This window comes from Rattus norvegicus, chromosome 1, assembly GCF_021556685.1.
Source record: "Rattus norvegicus strain SHRSP/BbbUtx chromosome 1, alternate assembly SHRSP_T2T, whole genome shotgun sequence".
Lineage (NCBI taxonomy): Eukaryota > Metazoa > Chordata > Mammalia > Rodentia > Muridae > Rattus > Rattus norvegicus.
Window position 1 is genome coordinate 246315294 of NC_141534.1, and position 21512 is coordinate 246336805.

Consider the following 21512-nt stretch of genomic DNA (forward strand, 5'->3'; position numbering starts at 1 on the left):
TTGATTTCAGCCTTGAGTTTGATTATTTCCTGCCTTCTACTCCTCTTGGGTGTATCTGTTTCTTTGTGTTCTAGAGCTTTTAAGTGTGCTGTTAAGCTGCTGACATATGCTCTCTCCTGTCTCTTTTTTCAGGCACTCAGAGTTATGAGTTTTCCTCTTAGCACTGCTTTCATTGTGTCCCGTAAGTTTGGGTATGTTGTACCTTCATTTTCATTAAATTCTTAGAAGTCTTTCTTTTCTTTCCTTATTTCTTCCTTGTCCAAGTTATCATTGAGTAGAGCATTGTTCAAATTCCATGCGCTTTCTGTCATTATTGTTTTTATTGAAGTCCAGTCTTAGTCCGTGGTGATCTGATATGATACATGAGATTATTTCTATCTTCTTATATCTGTTGAGGCCTGTTTTGCAACCAAGTATATGGTCAATTTTGGAGAAGGTGAGGTGCTGAGAAGAATGTATATCCTTTTGTTTTAGGATGGAATGTTCTATAAATATCTGTTAAATCATTTTTTTCATAACTTCTGTTAGTTTTTATATGCCTCTGTTTAATTTCTGTTTCCATGATCTGTCCATTGATGAGAGTGGGGTGTTGAAATCTCCTACTATTATTGTGTGAGGTGCAATGTGTGCTTTGAGCTTTAGTAAGGTTTCTTTTATGAATGTAGGTGCCCTTGCATTTGGAGCATATATATTTAGGATTGAGAGTTCATCTTGGTGAATTTTTCCTTTGATGAATGTGGTGTCCTTTCTTATCTTTTTTTGATGACTTTTGGTTGAAAGTCATTGTTATTCAATATTAGAATGGCTACTCCAGCTTGTTTCTTGGGACCATTTGCTTGGAAAATGGTTTTCCAGCCCTTTACTCTGAGGTAGTATCTGTCTTTGTCTCTGAGGTATGTTTCCTGTATGCAGCAAAATGCTGGGTCCTCTTAATGTATCCAGTCTGTTAGTCTATGTCTTTATATTGGGGAATTGAGTCCATTGATGTTGAGAGAAATTAAGGAATAGTGATTATAAATATATGGAACGCTTCACAAATTTGTGTGTCATCCTTGCACAGGGGCCATGCTAATCTTCTCTGCCTCGTTCCAATTTTAGTATATGTACTGCCAAAGTGAGCACGGTTTATGGGTATATTATATATGCTTAACACTTTAACACACTTAACTTGCGGACCAACAGTACATGACAAAAGGCAGGTGTTCCACAAGTGTCTTGTAAATTCTTCAAACGGATATAGATACCAAAACTAAAAGTAAATATACCAAATATTATTTGAAAATGTATCAAAATAATTGCACTATAATAACTCATGGTGAATAGACACTTGACACCCTAATGTCATAGAGCATTGTAATAAGAATTAGAATTAGATACTAAACAAGGATTATATATGACATGAGTATTCCTTTTTATTGTTGTGGAGGTTCCAGAAAATTCAATTAGATGAAAAATGGAAAATAAAGGCTAAAGATTTTGAAAAATATGAATCTATATTGTTACTGATAGGTGTTCCTTTATGAAGGAAAACAAATTAACTCAAAGTTTCTACAACCACTGAGTGACAAAAATCAAAATGCACTAAATTGGGCTTAATATTTTCTGTTCTAAAACAATGACAAAGGGGAACAAAAATTACACATCACACATGTAAGATGGGAAAATTGATATTTAGGCAGATGGAGAAAATGCTTGAAGTAATGACTCATTGTATTAAGGGAACAGCAAAGGAGAACAGATGGGCACAACCTGAGAGAAAATCAGTTCAGGTCCTCAACAAAGATACAAAAAAACTGCATTAGCAGAATTACGTGAAATTTTATTGACAAAATAGTTGTCAAATGATTGTGTTAAAGAAGAAAGGTGAAGGAACCATGCTGCTTCCAACTCTAGGTGGAGTTAGTTTCAAAGACGTTTCCTCCCAGTTCTGTCTTCTATACATATCTGCATACTTAACCCGTCTTCCTCTGCAACACATCCATGCTGTGGTTTATCAGTCACACTCTGATTGGTTGCATTTCTCTACCAATGAGCTCATTACAAGAATGGCTTCTCTCCTCAGGTTGTTGCTCTCTTAAATGACTTCATGATTACAATATCTGGTTGTCTGTTGTGTTTAGTGTCTTCTAACCCCATCAAAGCCTATAGATAAAACCAAGAGCTAGTAAGAGTCTCCTGAAGATCTTTAATTCTGTCAAAGCATCTACCTCCCTGTTCTCCATTTATTTGACTCAGATGTTCCTAAGTGTAGTTCATTGAAGATGCTTCACAGTCATAGAAAAAGAAAGGTGTCAGACAGGTAAAATTACATTTTGTTTTGTTTTGTTTTAGTTCTTTTATGTACTTATATTCCAAAAGTTAGCCCCCTTCCTGATCCTCCCTCCCAAAGTTCTTCACTCGATACCCCACCCACACCTCTGAGACAGTACTCCCCTATCACCTCACCCCCACCGGCATCTCTCTTCCCTAGGGCATCAAATTTCCACACAGTTAAGTGCATCCTCCCCCACTAAGGCCATACAAGGCAGTCCTCTGCTACACATGTGCCTGAGGCCACAAACCAGTTCTTGTATGCCTCTTGGTTGGTGGCTTAGTCTCTGGGATCTCTGAGGTGTCTAGATTAATTGACACTGTTGTGGGGTTGCAATACCTTTCAACTCCTTCAGTCCTTCCCCTAACTCTTCCATAGGGGTGCATGACCTTAATCCAATGGCTGTCTGTAAGTATCTGCTTTTGTCTCAGTCAGTTGCTAGTAGAGCCTCTCAGAGGCTCCATCAATCCAGGATGCTGTCAGCAAACACAATATGGCCTCAGTAATAGTAATAGTTTGGTATGTGCACATGGGATGGATCCCAAGTTGGGCTGGTCACTGGATGGCCTTTCTTTCGGTCTCCGCTCTATTTTTATCTCTATATTTCCTTTAGACAGGAATAATTCTGGGTCAAAAATTTTGAAGATGGGTGGTGGCCCCCTGTCTCAACTGGAGATGGTCTCTTCTGATTCCATCTGCCTGTCAATTGTTGGGCATTTCATCTAATATCACCACTATTAAGTCCTGGTGGTTTCTCACATCCCTGACCTGACTTTCTAGAGGTACCCCCCCACCCCACAAGGCTGCATATTTTATTCATTCTCCTAGCCTTCTCTCTTGTCTCCCCCCAATACCTGCTCCTGCTCCTCTCTTTCCCCCTCCCCCTCCACTTTCCCACCCAGCTTCTTCCTTCCCTCTGCCTCCCATGATTATTTTGTTCCCCCTTCTAAGTGGGTTTGAGGTATCCACTTTTGCCTTATAAAGCAACAGCATTGTTAGAAAATTTAAGTCATCTTTAGACTAAAGTAATACACTTACATTTGGTTTTAAATTTTAGTTATAAAATATTTTAAGGTTCAAGGTGTAAATAATGTAAACTGTAGAAGAAACATAAAACTCTACCCTTCCACATACTCACCAATTAAATATCTCACTGCACAGTTCTCTTGTCCAGTTATTATATTACTTTAGTTGTTCAAAGTCATTATCCTTCTGCCTTGGAACATAATATTACTTTGAAGAATCTGTTGCCAACCAAACTGTGATTAATTTGCAGGTATTGATCTTTTGTCCTGCTATTTCATATTTTAGTTTTGGTGTTATGTTGATTTCTCATAAGTGAACTGCATAATCGCTGTGTTAAATTATTAAAAATCAAATGCAAAAAGAAAAATAACAATATAAGGAGAGTTTTCTCTTTTTCTCACATATGATCCCACCACACGTATGCACATCCATTTACATTTATTTGGGGAGGTGCACAAAATTTATTCTTACATTTTGTTTTCGGTGAGCTATTATTTTATTTTATTTTCAGTTTCTACAAATCAATGGAATAGTAAACTAGGAACACACATATTGTGTCTTGAAATGGTTCTTCTTAAATTGAGCTAACCCACGGTTATTAACTGATTCATCATAATGTCCATCTTTTTATTTTGGAAGAAACTAAGAGCTACCTGAAGATGATGCCAAGCACCTGTGGCCCCAGCACTTAGGGCGCTGATACGGGGGGATCAGTAAACCCAGAAGGTGGAGACAAGAATGGGAGTAGTTAACCCCTGTGATGTAAAGGAAACAAGAGCTTTAGAAGCAGAGCTTGAAAATAGATGGGGCAGGCAGTAAACTAAGCTCTGTTTATATCCATTCTACTGCAGTGCGTACAATTTGAGAGAGAAAGAGAGAGAGAGAGAGAGAGAGAGAGAACATCTTTGAAAACCATAAAATTAAAATTTTGTGAATAATACTCTTAAATCAAAGCTAGACCCATGGGAGACTATTTGCTATAAAAAACACTTAGCAAACATCACGCCATTTTGTGGTCATCCTTATGACCCCAGTTACCTTCCTGAGATCAATAGAGATTTACACAAAAGGATTAGAGAAAGGCTGTGGACCTGAGTCATTTGCCGGCAGTTTTCATGTGAGAATTAAACTCTGATGATAATGCACAAGTTACCACTGTACAGCTACATTCTCTCTGGAGACTAATAAATCTAGTTGATATTTAAAAACTAATTTACCCTAGTAATACGGATTTGACCTAGTTCTCTAAGGAAAATATGTACTCCCCGTTTCATGGTAAAGATGCAGTGTCCTCTCCCTTGTGCTTGCAAACAGTGTTTTTCTTTACTGAAATCATCCTTTTGTAGTTCCACATTTCTCCATTTCTACATCAAAAGAGATACTCACAGATGTTTCAGCACATCCTGACATAACATGATACTGCTAACAGACTGTCTTCCCTGCTAGACTTCAAAGTCAGTGAAATTAGAATCCTCATCTGGTTAGGCACATTGTGTCATAAGCCTCATTGGTTTGGGGGATACTCAGTATTTATTACCAAGAAAAACAAGAGTTGGGAAGGGGGAGAATGAAAGGAAGGAAGGGTCAAGAGTCACTCAAGCATGTGAAAGTGGATGGTGGCTCCTTATTTGGTACGTGGTTTTTATTATAATATCTGTCACTACTCACATTTTGTGGACAGAATCAGATGCCCATTTGCCTGTTTGCAGGGACCTCGTCAGGCTTTCAGACATCGTGAAACCATAATAAAGCCATACTTTCAAGTTAGTATTTCTAAATAAGAATATTTTTGAAAATCACTGTGATTTCTTTCATATTTCTATACTAAACATGAGTCCCATTTGTTCTACTTTGTTTCTGTTGTTGTGATAAAACACTAACCAAAGGCAACTTAGGAAAGAATGGGGTTTATTTGACTGATAAGATTGCAACCACAATAGGAACTCAGTGGAAGGAACCTGGAGGCAGAACTGATGCAGAGTCCATGAAAGAATGTGGCTTAGTCCCTTCTGGGTTCATGTTCAGATGCTTTTCTTATAGGCCCAGGATTATACCCACTGGGGATAGACCCACCCACAGTGAGCTAGCCCTTACCAATTAGAAATCAAAGAAACACTCCATAGACATGCCCTTAGACCAGCCTAATAGAGGCCATTCCCCAGCAGAGGTTCCTTTCTTTCTTTCTTTCTTTCTTTCTTTCTTTCTTTCTTCCTTCCTTCCTTCCTTCCTTCCTTTCTTTCTTTCTTTGTTTTTGATGTGTCATGTTGACAGTCATGATAAGCCTTAACATTATGTATAAATCATTGTCTCCAGAGATACCTATACAAGAACAATAAATTTTGTTACGTCAAAAGTAGATTTCATTAAAGGGTAAATCCCTTGTTTCATAAAGTTCAACAAAATGGATTTTAAATGTTCGTGTGTTTGAATTTAGACTTGTGAAGATACAAGAGTGTTTTCTACTATGGAAAGAGCATTAAGCTGAAAGAGAGCCAATTTTATATCTTTACATTTCTCACTCTCAGCATCTAGAGAAACTCTATTAGCCTGTCAAGCCTCTACTGTAGTCAGCATAATCACTTTAAGAGTATTATCATAGTGTATCTGCTTTGAGAAAGTTTGGCACATTTATTAAATTCAGTTAGAAAGCTGTTGGTTATAAGCAAACTATATATACCACTTTTGAACCCTTAGAGCAATTGGGCCATGTTGGTCATTGTGGTAGTTCATAGGCATCCTAACTGGGTAGAACTATGGTTATGCCCATCCCTTGAAAGCTTGAGTGGTTACTTCTAGTGCCATGAAATCTAGTGCTTATCAGGGAAGTGGCATTTCTAAGAGCACCTCTGCTTCTGCAAACCTCCAACCTGTTGCTTCTTGATGGCCATGCTCAATAAAGTTACTTTGATCTCACTCTGCTGAAACAGAACTCAACCCCCTCGTACCAGTTCCTCAGTCATAATCCCGCTGTCATCAAGCATTTAGTGCACAGCTATGTCAATGGAGAATTTAAGGATTGAATACTTGATGCCTTATGGGGAAAAAAACTGATGTTTCTCTTCTATCCTTTAGGTATCCCCTTTGTATGTGCTATCAGCGGCAAAGTCAGTAAGTGTCACAACATGAACTGTGAAATTGGTTGCAATCTCCGTGGATTCCTACTTTGGTCATCTAGCCTGGTCCACCACATCTAGGAACTGCATGTTGGGCCATGTGAACACTGCACTATCATTAGATCCAATCAAATGAAAATAGTGGAACTAAGTGTGCTTTTGGTGAGTCCTGGTGTTGCAATGAGAGAGCTCTTTATAACTGACCCTAATAAAGTCATCACATGTCTGAATATTGGTGACCTTCCAATAGATTGCAGTATATTGAAGCAACTCTGCTTAGTGAAGATGTTCCATTTTGAGCCTATGGAGAAGTCTACCTCACAAACAGGATGCCAGATTCCTCTATGACCACATCAATTTTAAAACTGTTCAAAGAATACTTCAAGAAGATTCATTAGTGGGTCATCTTGTTTAACATGAATCTTTTGAGACCAGAAGAGAGACATGCCTGAAAGCCTTTCAAATTTTATGAGATTATTTATAGAGAAAAATACAGAAATATTGGGTGATAGGTAACACCAAAAGAGCAAGGTCCTCTAAATCAGCATGGTCAAAGTTCATATGAAGACACACACCAAAGCAGCATGCACAGATCTGCACCAAGATGACTACAGATGTATTATGACTCCCAGTTTAGTATTGTTATAGGAGTGAATGAAGAGTGGGCCTCTAATTCTTGTGCCTCTCTTGGGCTTTTTTTCCTTTTTTTGTTTGTCTTATTCAACCCTGGTGTGATAGTGTTTGTTTTATTGTACTATATTTTATTTTATTATTATTCCTTAGAATCCTGGCTGCTTTCTAATGAGAGACAGGAAGTAGATCCAGATGAAAGGGGAGGAAAGAAGGAACTGTGAGGAATAGAGGGAAGAGAACGCGTAATCAGGATATAGTATGTGAGAAAAAATGTATTTGCAATTTTAAAAAGGGGAAATGTCAAAATAATCATTTTGTATTTATAAGAATTACTCTAGATGTTTTTCTTTGTAACACTGGCTAAGTCATTCTAAAGGTGGGCTAGCTGCTAATGAAAGAATTGTTATTAGGGACACTGTGATAGTTAATAACTTCCCACATAATATCTAATCCCCCTGCTTCTTAGATGAAGTCTTCAGAGGATAAAAGAAACACCGTCGTTTAACTTTAAACTTCATCTACACCAAAGAATTACAAGCTTCTGATCAAGGATCTTAAAATTTCCCCTTGAATTTCTTTTCATTGATCTGGGCTCTCTTTCATGATGAGTAGCATCATAATTTTGTGTTGCTAACATTAGTGGTATAAATTAACTGTCAAAATGAATGTATAGGTGATAAAAACAAATATGTCATATTATTAAAATGTAAGTTGTACAGTCAGTAACTGGGGTCACTGTGGTCCTTTGTAAGCTTTGGAATCTGAGTTCAAATCCCCATCATTCATATGAAAAAAAAATAAAAGTTGCGTATTGCTATGACTGCCATTATTTAACCCTGGTATTCCTGATAGGTCACTGAATAGACAGCCTAACCATAGGCTATGCTTCCATACCAGTAGAAGACTCTATCTCAAATCTATAAGATGAAGGAGGATGACAGTCCATGTTCTGGTCAGGTTTCCATATATACAGGCTCATGTATGCACGCACATACATGCTACATACAAACAGATACACTATACTAGCTACTTTTCTCATTGCCATGTCAATAGTATCTGGTAAAAAAAAAACACCACAGCTTAATGAAGGAAAGGTTTATTTTGAAGATGTTCATCTGGGAGGGGAAGATGTGAGGGTAGGAATGTGAGGTCAAACCCCACTGGCAAACAGGAAGCAAAGAGAGACAGAGAGAGAGAGAAAGAGAGAGAGGGAGGGAGGGAGGGAGGGAGGGAGGGAGGGAGGGAGGGAGGGAGGGAAGGAGGGAGGAGGCTGGTACTCAGTCTGGGTTCTTCTTTCTATTCAGTTTGAATTGCCAGCCTATAGGATGGTTCCACCCACCTTCTGAGTTGATCTTTCTTTTTCACATCTGTAAGGTTCTGGCAGGGTGCTTACAGGTGTAAGCTGTCTCCGGCAGGTGTCAGGCTGTAGGGAAGCCGCAGGACTCCACTGTGGGGATGGGGAAGAACAATCTGAGGCACAGGACACAATCGGAGCTGGCTCGGGGGTCCCCAGGCCTGCAAGAAGGACAGGGCCATCTGGTTCTCAGGCTCTTGGAAACCCAGGCACCGCTGATGCTGCAGAAGAGCTGAGAATGGAGTAACACCCCCCGCCCCGAGGCTGGATCTAGCCTGAGGCCAAGAGGGGAAAGGGGGAATTCTGACTGGTCCTGTGGGGATAGTGCTTGGCTTGACAGAGTGGTCAGCTTGAGCTTGACTTGGCTGCTGTAGCAGGGAGGCAGAGAGACCTTCTACGGGAGATTAGACTGCAGCTCTGTAGGCAAAGGCTTTCTCTATGACTCTCCACAGTGGATCTCAATAAAAAGAGACAGTCCATGGTTTTAAGACATGTATCGTCATGGCAGAAGTGGATGAGTAAAACCATACCCCTCTTCTCAGGGTGGGCCTGAGATTAAATACCCTTTGCAAAGAGAAATGTATGGGAAGGGAAGTTTATTGGCTAAACCTCTAGACCTTTAGGTATCTCATTATAATGGAGATCTGTCTTGAGCCTACATGACCTATGGTCACATCCTCTAATTGTGGAGGAGCTTGGAGCATTACCCTTACATGACTGATGGCCACAAATCTATGGAGGGCTGTGGCTAATGATGAGTCCTGGTTTCCCAGGAGTCAGGCGAAATGCTTACCATCCCTTCAGGGTCACCAGGGTTTCTAACCTTAGCTAGAACTAGGAACCAGGGTACCTTTCACAGTCCCACAAGCATCCTCATAGACATAGTCAAGAGATGTATTTCCATAGTGATTCTATAAAACCAATCAAGTTGACCAATGAAGACTGACAACACATGCATGATCTCCATCCCTGAGACTGATAGTTGACATCATTGTTTTGCGTTTTTTATTCATTAACTTACTCATTATCTTTATACATTTCTAGATACTGGTCTGGCACAATTACAAGGATTTTTATTAAATCCAGAAATTGCATTTAGAAAATTGAAATCAGGGGTCTTCCTGAGGCACAGCCAGCAGAGAGAGGAGCCTAGCATGACTGTCCTCTGAGAGGCTCCACCCATCAACTATCCTAAATGGACACAGAAACACACACCCAAACATTAGATGGAGCTTGGGAAGTCTCATGGTAGAGTTGGGGGGAAGGGTTGAGGAATCCAGAGGGTATAAGAGACTCTATCAGAAGACCAACAGAGTCAACTAACCTGGACCCTTGGGGCTCCCAGAGACTGAATCATCAAGCAAAGAGCATGCCAGGGCTAGACCTAGCTTCCCCCCACCTACATATATGTAGCAGATATGCAGCTTGGTCTTCATGAGGGTCTGCCAACAACTGTAGCGGAGACCTACCCTGACTTTGTTCCCTGCCTGTGGATCCTGTTCCCCTGGGCTGCCTTGTCTGACCTCAGTGGGCGAGGGATATGCCTAGTCCTGCAGTGATTTGAGGTGCCAGATGAGGAGGGGTTCCCAGGGGAGACCTACCCCATCTCAGAGATGAAAGGGAGGGGTGAGGGAAAGGGCTGTGTGAGAGGGGGACTGGGAGCCGGGCTGTGATCGGGATGTAAAGTGAATCAATCAATAAATAAATAGGAAATGGAAAATAAAAACAAAAAGCAAAAAAAGTATAAGCTTAAAAAAGAAAATTGAAATCACATTCTTACAAAGGTTTGTGAAAAATATCATTAAAAATTAAAATAAAAAATGGTAAGGTTTGATTATTACCTGAATTCAATAACTTAGAAAATATGAAACTGACTTAAGTCTTCAGGAATGCAACATCATTCGCTTTTAACATTCCTTTTATTTATTCATTGGTTTAATTTATTCAACATTAATGCATGTCGGCTATATCTTAAACTATCTTATGTGTGCTGGCCATATAGTAACTCCCAGCACTGAAGGAATAGCCCCATAAGGAGCTCACTGCATTTATAAAGTAACTGTCAAGCAGAGAGATGACATTTCTCTGCACGTAATGCATACATGTTGCTTTAATGGTCAATATCACCTATCAGATAGTTTAGCCAGCTAAATTGAGGCAGTGCCTGTAAGCACTGGGTAATGACTTTCCTTGAAGCAAAGCTGCTTTCTAGTGCACTCGCCATCAACATTTCTAAGCCCATCAGGTTTCTTCCTCCCTAGCTCTCAACATCCCACATTTCTCTTCCGCTCTCATCTAAGTGCATCAGATACTAGAGACTGATGGTTCGGAAGTAAACGGTAGCAGCAATTCACAATATTTGTCCTAGAGAAGATGTCAGGAAGATAAAGAGAATGTGCTTTATTCCTGATCAGAGTCTTTGCTGAGTGTGAATTATCTACATTATTACTTCCACATTTAGAATATGCAAATGTCAAGAACAGAGGGGACGTTCATTTGATTTGCTCGGTTGGTTTTGTTTTTGTTTTGGTGTTCTGTTTTTCAGGATGATGAGAACTTTATTGAATCTCCACAATCTCTTGTTGAGATATATTCTTCCTTTTTCCCATTTCGTAAGAGACCTACAAAATGAACTACTTACTTAACAATGTAATATACACCCAACAGTTGCAAAAGTCAGACAATACTAGCAACAGCAAAATGATGTGGAACTGCTGACGGACAGGGGAAGTCCAAGCACCATCTGCTCGCACTGCCAAGTCCCCTTTGTAGACTGGATTTCCTAAGAAGATAGAGAGATGGAGATTCCCTTTTGCAGGTCAGGTTTGTCAAGAAGCTGACTCAAACAGAGATTAGTGTGTGGGAATTCTCTTAAAAAATGTTTTCAGTGAAAAGTATGCAAATGGTGACCAATATTTCTTAGCAATAGACCAAACCAATGATTATTTCCTGTGCTTTTCTAGGGGACTTTTTAAACCTCAGATGATTAATCTCTGAAACCACCAGATTTGTCAAATTAACTATTGTGTTTTGCATTAATTCATTTCTTAAACATGTAGAAATCTCTCTATTACCCTTAGGAGAAAAAGTAACCATAGTCAGATTCTGGGTTCTGTGACTCACAGGAGGAAGTCTAGTTGAGACAGCAGGCATGGATGTATGATCCCCCGGGGCTCAGTGGCAAGCATTCCACAGTGTATAAATATAATTATACTCCTTAATACTGGCAAGATGTCCTCATTTCCCTCTATTTCATTTAATCTTCTCAAGTTTAATTCTGCATTGATAGCAAAAACCTACACTATAACTCCCTTGCTTTTATTAATCATTGATAGGTAATTGATCTTCTCTCCTCAACTCAAAAAAATCACTGTCACCCCCTCAACTTGTCTACTGCATCACCATGGGCCAAAAGGTACTCTAGGCAGTGACAGTTCTGAACCCTTCTTAGAGTAACAAGCTACAAATATGCTTTCTGTTATTTCTTAGTTGGCCATGGGGACAATCGCTGGGGAGTTTTCAGAAGACAGATGAGAAGACTTATGGGATATATGTAGCATAGAAACTAATCCAAAGACCACCAGAATACCAGGTAGAGGTGGGATCAGAGACTACTGAAACCATGAATACCTGCCAGTCCGTCCATCCCGTGTCTCATTTCTTTTCCATCAGTTTCCTAGGTGAAAACAAATATTTCTGTCTTTACATGATGTTGTACTTCATAAGAAGCAAAAACCTTAAAGTTGCTGAAACATAGAGAAAGCATGGATGCTTGATGATTTTGTATAAATTCTAAACGAAAGGAGAGTAGAGTCTTCCATTTTCATCAAACAAAATATAGCTCACCATTTGCTTCCTCTGAATGCATATTTGCTCTTTCCTTGGCCGTTTTGTTGTTTTAATCAGCTAAGCATTCTTTGGAAGAGAGATGTGACAGAACAGTGCATCCTCCATGTCTCTCCATGAACAACAGGAGAATGCTGTTATATACAGAGGCAAGCTTTTCATCAATCCTTCCTCTGCTAGTGATTTCCAGACTTGAGGTCTACATCAAAGGTATCAAACTATACTTATATATCAGCCTGGAGATGTTTTCTGATGCCACTCTAAAGTCTTGTGGGTAAAATAGATACCAACAAACAAAACAAATCCTTCCATTAGACTCACCCTTGTGTGTGAGAGAGATTTACCATAATCCCTTCCAAAGCATAAGATCAACCCTACCCAGTCTTCTCCCTTCCTTAATATCCACAACTGTTATGCTTGAATGTCTCCACTGGACACAAAGAATTATGGGAAATCAGAAAAAATATGATTCTACATTTCTTAATGGTTAATTGCTCCAGACTAATAATATATTTGCTCACTTGAATACAGTATTTGTTAAACATAAATGTATATTACAACATCCATTAAAAGATTGTTCTAGATTTTTTTTTACTGTGAGAAGGTGCTATTCTACACATTTTACATACCTGTGAAGTCTTATAGAAGGCTCTTACACTCAATGTTACTATTAATTTCATTTTATACATAGGGAAGCTAAGGCACAGAGAGACAAAGTCACACCGTGAATATGTTTATATAGATAATCCTAAGAACAATGTTCATAAGTCAAGAATAGTATGCCCTATCACCTAATAGAAACTTGGCTGGGTAAAATGCTTATGTTCTCAAATGAAGAGAAGCAGCCACTTATGTCAAGAGAAGCTCCTGTTCCTAGCTATTTACTGGCAAAGTTAAATTAGAACTGTTCTCAGAAACTGTTCTCACCAAAATTGGAAAATTGACATGTGGCTAAATAGACGGTGATGCATGGTGGCCCTATCCCCCTCCTGCTACATCATAAAAAGAAAGTTTGAGATGTCTTGAAATACTGGATTTTCCCAAAAATAGTCATTCAAAAGATCACGAACTCCCAACTGAAAAAGTTACTAAGGAACTGTTGCAGTTTACTTGTGAAGTATACCCCAGAGGCCATGTGTTGCACTGTGGTGTTGATGGGAAACAGTGGAACTTTCATAAAGAGGGGAGCCTTCAGGAGATAGTTAGTGGTTAAAAAGGCATGCAATATTGGCACTCCCTGCCTCTGCTCTTTCTCTTCTCTGGCTTTTATGATCGGGAAACTACCCTATCTGTGCTATGATCACCTCCCATCATGCTCTTCCTCACCACTGACCTAAAGTAATGCAACCAAGTGACAAACTTGGACAAACATCTCTTAATCTATGAGCCAAAATAAGGCTTTATACCTTCAAGTTGCTGTGTGCCAAGGATGACGTCACAACAGAGAGCTGACTAGCAAAGGCTCCAGGTGGCTAAGTTATCCTACCACTTGTCCCTCCCCATATCCAAGAAGTTCCTTGCTATAACATTTGACTTTTGCTACCCCGTGAATAGCAAAAATAATTGCTTACACAATTCAGAGAAAGCAGTGACTTTTAAATACAGTTATACACTGCTACCCCCATGAGGTGCCAAAGCCTTGTGAATTCTGAGCCAATTTTTTCTATCCAAATGAATTGTAGAGCCCTAGATAATCTAAACAAAAATGTCTTGCTTAAATCCAAGACAAACTCAAGGTAACAAATGGCCTCGGCGTCTGCCACATGCAAGAAAGAAAATGTATGGCTCCTTGGTATGTACCTCAGTTCCTCACTTGCTCCCAAAGATAATAATTAATAATATTTTGATAATAAGAATTAATAATATTAATAAACATTAATTAAGAATTCTAAGCTCTCACTTGGGTAAAACAATGATGCATTTAGTGCTGGAGATACAGAACAAAATACAGTTTTTGTTTTTCACCTTCTTTATCTTCCATTCAGAAGCATCTCAAATGTTTTGGTGATTTAGAGGGGAAAAGGCAGGTCATAGAATAACCACAAGTGCGTAATTCATGGTAAAGACCCATAGTCATTTGAGGAGACGTATTAAAGCCAGAAGTCAGGGTGATCAAACACAAGAAATCTGTGAGCAACGCTAGCAGCTGTGACTGAACATGCGCTGTGTAACAGGTACCTTTCTAATGTCTAACATACTTTAACTCAGTCTCTGCATACAGGATTCATGAGGTAGACCCAATTTTACCATCTATATATTTAGATGAGAAAATTAAACATGGAGAAGTTAAGTGAGTTCTCAAGAAAGTACTGACAGTTAAGGTGAAACGCAACATTTCAGCCCAGGTACTTCAGTTCCAGGATCTCTGAGCTAAAGCCCTGAAGAGCAGCTGCATCTTGGAGAGGATTTTTGCTGCTTGTCATTTTCTCTGGCCTCAGAGATAAAGAAGCTGGTGGACAGTTCTTTACCTCAGGGGGCTCATGGGAAGGAGAGTCTCTGCTTGTGATTTGGAGAAGGAGCCATTGGTTTCTCGTACAGATTTAACAAGTTAAAAACCAACCGCTACACAATGATCATACTTGTATAACACAGAGCTTACAAACGCCTTTATCTAAGTTCTTGTGACAGAATAGGCAGTTGTTAGTGTCTCCCGTTTGCACTTATAACTATGCTACTGTAAGAAGCCAGTAAACACTAAATGCACCAATGCAAATCACAAGCGACACAGGCGGGCAGTGCATCTGATATATGAGTCTATTTTATCCCACTACATCCAACCAGTATGAATCTGTTGATAATAACATGTCCATTCCAATCCCTTTTCGTTATTCCTGACATTAACTAGGACTCAAGAAATGGATAAAATTTGAGAGTGAGCTACAAAGTCAGTTAAGTCTTTAGAAATATCTACTGTGGGGTTTCAAACTCCTTTCTCTTCAAAAATCCAGGATGCTTTTGGAGCTGTCAGAATTTTACCATTAATCAAAATATAAGGAGATCTCCAAGTCTCATTTATATTACTTGGTATTGTGTTGCAAATGCAGGTAAGTATTTCCAGCAGATAGATAGTAGGTACTGAAGACACCTTGTTGACAGAATAGCTCAGAGGAAACATGGCTTCTGTAAATCTGGTCAAATCGCTGGTGAGAGAAGCCAATGAGACCACCTCAACCAATTTTATTCTAAAATTTGTATTTCAAGATCCACAGTCCAAAATATAACAGACAAGGAAAATGTTCAGATTGCTTACCTCTCAGGCTATCTTTAGTGTTCCAGAATTCATTGACTACAATACTAGTGCTTAACACCACGTTCAAGACAAAATTCTTTACCCACCCAAAACCATATTCCAAAACCACTGTCCAAAGTCCTATAGTATTGGGACTTTTAAACCCATTGAAATCTGGAATCCATCATAAACTTTATGTTCAGTGATGCATTATGGTTTTTTGTTTGCTTGTTTTTTTTTTCTTTTTGTAACAGCCCTGGCTGCCCTGGAACTGGCTTTGTAACTTACAGAAATCTACCCGCCTCTGCCTTCTGAGCATGGGATTAAAGAAGTATGGCACCACGGTCTGACTATAATACAGGGTTGTTGTTTGTTTTGAGTTTTATTGTGTTTTGGTTTTCTGGGCAAATGCATTTTAAGAATCTTTTACGTCAGCCTTTTTAAATTTAAAGTCAAAATGAAGTATATTAAAGTTATTATAAGAATAAATTCTTAAATTATACCAAAAATGTTAACTTAGCAGCTGTAATTTAGGAAATGTCTAATAAATGAAGGGAAAGTGTCAAGCTCTACATTCAGTCTAAGACTCATTCTACATGTGATTATTTTTAAAGTCTTCATTTTTTGATATCTCCAAAATACACAGTTAGAAAAGATGAGTTCTCAGGTCCCCAGAAGCTTCAAACAGAAATGGAAGGGAAAGCACTCTAGCCTCTTGTCCATCTCAACACACACACACACACACACACACACACACACACACACACACACACACAGAGTATGGGAGCAGTTGTCTTCCAAAAGTCAATTAATATACTATATAGATTCACTCACATACAGGAGGGCCATTAAAATCTCCCTGGTTCTACTAATAAATTGAAGATGCACCCCCAAATCCTAGGTCAAACAAGAAAGCAATCGAAATCTGTTCCTCCAGAGACTAACTGATCAAACTAAAGTCTCCAATTGTGGGGCTCCCACATCTAATGATTCCGTGACTTCCAATGATTCTCGTTATGGTGTCATTTCATAATGACCAGTTATATAAGAGTATGTTCTCTTTACTCATTCACCAACGTTCTCAATTGGTGGTTCTTCCTCCAAATATGTCTTACTCTCATAAATAGATTTGGCAATCAGAAATGAAAATAGAATTCCATCAATGCCAGAGTCACCAGTGCTTCAAACCCTTCACTTAATTTTCAGACAAGAGTGGAAATAATTGAGCTGCACTCGGCCTATTTTTATGAAATTATTCTGCAGAACAGAGCAGTCTTTACTTCAGAACAGCCCCACCTTATCCACCTCCGTGGATTTGCTAAAATGAGGACAGCAGTTTGTGAAAAGGGAGTTGTATGCCTTTAAACCATCATATTTAAAACAGTCAGCCCAATTCTTATATCCTTCAGTGGGCACAGACAGAAAGACCAAATTTAAAAGAAAAAATATTCATTGGCATTGCTAATTTAATAATAGTACTTTTCCTCAGCATTTGGGGCTATAGTTTAAAGTCCTTATAAATGCACAAACTCACATTGGACCACACAAGCAATTCCATGATTATTAAACTCCGGGATTTCTATGAGGAATCCCTAAAACATGTTTCAGATTGGGCAGTCAAGCTGAACAGTCTGGATTTTCCTAACAGAATTGAGAAGTACAGATATCTTTACGGCTCTCCGACGTGCAAGTGGTCAAGGCCAAAGCCCCTGGCTCTAATCCTGACCCACCTGTAAATAAAGTTCATTATCTCTGAAATATACAGAGTGAGATGAGTTCTCAGGTCCCCAGGAACCCTCCAGCCTCCTGAGCATCTCAGAACGCACGCACGTGCAGTACAGGAGCGGTTTCCTTCACTTTTTTTTTCTCTTCCGGTTGCAAGCACATAGGATCAGAAATGACTGCTGGGATTAATTTGATTGTCAGACTGCAGGATACTACCAAGGTCATTTCTACCGCTGTGTTAGGTCAGAGCACAGAGCAATGGAAAATGGCTTCCCTCTTCCTGCTCTGAGCCATGCAGCTGAAGTGGTGAATCGGCACACGGTTCAGTTTCTGTGCAACTCTGCTCTCCTCTCCGTCGAGTGCCAAGCTTGAGCTCATATCTCCAGTTGCTTCCTGGGTCATCTTAGACTAGAAACAATTTCATTCTTTTTTACACTATCCCTCTCTGTCACTGTCTTTCCATTCCTCTCCCGCTGGCAGACGTGATGGATTACACATATCTACCAGAAAAAAAAATAGAAATTATGCTCGTATAGCCCATCAGATTCCCCGGAATTTTGTGCCTGAGACTTGAAGTTCCACCCACTTTTAAATACTGTTGCTTTGCCGACTTCCTCTCTGTGTTCCACATGGATGCTTCTTCCTGGAAAACTTCCCATGAAGGAGAGGAGTTTGGGTCTCACTGAGAAGCCAGATGTTATGAGTCATTCTGTTCTAATAATTTATTGTCACCAATAACACTGCAGAAAAAAAAATGGTTTGGAAAAATGCTTTGATTTCAAAAATGGCTATAAATGACTTTCTGAAGAATTAGCTTATACCCTTATTAAGTATGCAAAATATGTGTGCTTCTCTGAAATGAACAGAGAAAAATTCATTTATGTGAATGTATTCACAGGATGCCCAAACATCTTTCTCAGAATTCTATAACACACACACACACATACACACACACACACACACACACACACACAGAAAGAGAGAGGGAGAGAGAGAGAGAGGGAGAGAGAGAGAGAGAGAGAGAGAGAGAGAGAGAGAGGCACATATGAGTGGGTATATCACAGAATCACTTTGAGATCTGATCTTTCTAAATCTAGCACCTGAACCATGGAGGTTCCCTTGACGTTCCAAATAATTTGACATAAGAGAATTGGTCTCAATTTTTCTTGTACACTGGAGGCAGGGTGGAGAGGGAGGGAGGGAAGGAAAGAGAGAGAGAGAGACAGAGAGAGAGAGACAGAGAGAGACAGAGACAGAGACAGAGAGACAGAGACAGAGACAGAGAAACAGAGAGACAGAGAGACAGAGAGAGACAGAGACAGAGACAGAGAGAGGCAAAGACAGAGACCGAAAGAAACCAGCATTTTTCTATCTCCTGGGGGTGCCACCACCTCAAGTACAAGTTCACTGTGCAGAGGGACTCTGGAGGGCTCACCCTGGGCGTGGGAGTGTGCCTGGGAGAAGCAGCCAGCTGCCCTCAGTACCTACTGGAGCTCATAGAGCCTCTTTTGCCAGGAGCAAAGTCACACTGTGCTTTCATTGGCTTTTCCTACAGGCTAGTGACTTGTCAATAATGAAACTTTCCAGATCCTTAACCTCCCATCCCATCACAAGAATACTGTCATTTACAGTCCGTTAACTGGAGCCTAAATGCTTCCTTCAGGGTAGGAGACACTGGGATAAAGCTGAGAGAATATTCAGCAGCTACCTCCTCAGGCAGATATAAAACCCCCATGCCTGGCTTCCCAAAGGTGGGGAAGAAACACAAAAAGGCTAGAAACATCCAAGAGTTGTCAAACTGCAGAGTCGTTTCAGTCAGGCGTCCCTTGCTGTTGTCATAACAGATGCGATCTGTGTCAGAGCTTCAGTTTCCCTCCATCCCCAGAGGAATTCTCAAGCTGTTGCCTTTAAACTACCTGAATGTTTTCTAAAGCACAGGAGCTCTTACAGTAATTACAGTGGGATGGTTTTTAGAATTTCAGAACCTTAATGTCAGAAAAAAAAAACCAGCTTTATTCTGAGTTTCTGTTACAAATGTCTGCTTTCTTGCTTGTATCATCTTCAGATTCAAAGGAAAAGAGTGCTGTGGAGTACAAAGACCGGCTGAGCGACTCTCCATAGAGCCCTCAAAGAAAGAGAAATGAAACTCAGAATATGTCATCACGTTGTAAGGGGAAAGCCAGGGCGGCGGGAGCCAGCTGACAGTGGAAGCGGAAGTGAAAAGGGGGATGACTGAGGCTGACCAGAATCTAGAAGAAGGAAGTTAAAAATCTTATGTTGGTAAGACCTAGTTACCCTCCCTCCTTTCTTACACGGAGGAAGATTCTTGGTGGGTCTGCCCTGCAGGGGTCAAGAGGAAAGGAGTTACATAAAGGAGGAATGACCACACCCACACGTGCTATTTGTTCCAACGAGCTGCTTCAGCCATCGGTAAACAAACCCCCTAGGCCTTGTGTGCATCTTGAGCCTCCTTAGCTAAACTAATCCCTGGGGTAAAATAACCACCTTTGTAAGTTACTAGGTAGTAGGAGAAAAATCTCCAGCTCTATGGGGTGATATATCATAAAAGAAAATATCCCTCCCCCTGTTGTCACAAGTAATCACACTTATGAGTGCTTTTTATCTCACCTGAGAACATGATTAAGAGATATGCAAATACCTTTATACATGAGGTTCTTTTTAATTAAGATAGGAATCGCATGAAACATACTACTCTAACATTTGCATTTCATGCTCTGTGTATTTGAACATTTTTCCAGAGCAGTACATCCAGATCTAATTCGTCTCTTTTCAGAGACTAAATTGTGTTTGGTCAGGCTGTAATTTAATGAGTCCTCCCTAAGTGACCATTAGGTGATTTAGTTGCTGGCTGCTACTTGCCACGGTACAGTTATTTGTACCTTCGTCTTTGAGCAGCTAGGTGATTATAACTTAGATGTGAATCCTGCTACCCATTCATTTACCCCGTTCCTTTGGGTAGATAATGTCAGTTGCCCCTCGACAAGAATGTGTAGAAGGAAAAGTTTTTTCTCACATTCTTTCTAATACCTAGTGTTCACCGATATGCAAAAAAAAAACAACATTTTTCAGTTTTGTGTTTTAATTTCATTAATTGTAAATAAAATCAGGAATCTACCTTACGATACAAATGTGAAATAAAACTTTACAGCGTCCTGCTATACACAAACATAGACATGCAAATTTTATTGTAAATGACCCATTTAGATCCTTCACTTGTGTTTTTGCTATTGTTTATTTGTTTATTTATTTGTTTGTTTGCTGTTCTCAGTTTGCTGGAATACATACATGAAGTTATATGTGTTATATTCACTCATTTTTTTCACCTTTGTCCTCTAAGATTCTTTTCCTTTGCTTATGGTATTATAAAACTAGAGCTTTTGTATGTTTTAGATAGAACCCAAATAAACTGTCTTGTATTTTATAACTTTTGTGTTTTCTATCAGGCCTCAAATGCCTAGTGCATCAAACTTTGGTCCACGACTAGCATTTTCTTCTAGTATTTTTATAACTTAATTCTTGAAGTATGATCGTTTGAATCAATTATAATCTGTTTTCATGATGACATGTGGTAAGAACCAGCTAAATGTTCTTCACAAATTTTTAGCTGTCCAAATATAATTTACTGCTAATCTAATTTTATTTCACAAATTTTAAATATTATCCTCTATTCAGATTCCAAATCCTGTGGAGGACTGTCTGTAGTCAATGCACTTTATGACATCAATATTTCCAGTTACAGTTTAGCTACAAGCTTACTCAGTTTGTCTTTGCTATGCAATTGGGGGAGGGTATCTATTGGGGAGGAAGGAGTCATTAGAAGAGTTGTTAAGGACTTGAGCAGACAACTGGGGCTGTTCACAGCACAGCTGGAGCTGTGGGGATTGCATAAGCAGGACCCACTCAAGTGGCTTTCCACAGAAAAGTTCAGGATCAACACCAGGTACAGACAGCATGGCCAGATCTCCACCTGATCCCCAGACAGGCGTCAGGGAAGGAGATGGGGAACAGCATATATGATTAATGTCCTCTTTCACACTAACCCATTTCCCAATTGAGGACTCATGGTGTCTGGGAGTTTGTTAGAACTCCCAGACAAACTCTGTTGATATCTGTAAGAAAGGTAACAGCAGAGACTGTGGCCTGATCAGAGGCAGGATCCTTATATCACATCCTTACACTTAAATCATATGGTTCCCATGTTTTAAATATATACTCATTATTTTAGAAATGCCTAGTGGTTGTCAAACTAAAGCC

The 21512-nt window shown here is 39.6% G+C and overlaps 1 long non-coding RNA gene and 1 other non-coding gene across 2 annotated transcripts; both read right to left on the reverse strand.

The window, feature by feature from the left end:
* Positions 1-1015: 1015 nt before the first annotated feature.
* LOC120100148 (U6 spliceosomal RNA) lies at positions 1016-1122 on the reverse strand. Its single transcript, XR_015656518.1, has one exon. It is a non-coding gene; the product is annotated as a U6 spliceosomal RNA (small nuclear RNA).
* Positions 1123-1387: 265 nt separating this feature from the next.
* Positions 1388-8671, reverse strand: LOC147997103 (uncharacterized). The gene is made up of 3 exons (XR_015655447.1): positions 8423-8671; positions 3450-3555; positions 1388-2142 (listed from the first exon to the last, which is right to left on the reverse strand). It is a non-coding gene; the product is annotated as an uncharacterized LOC147997103 (long non-coding RNA).
* Between the last annotated feature and the right edge of the window lie 12841 nt (positions 8672-21512).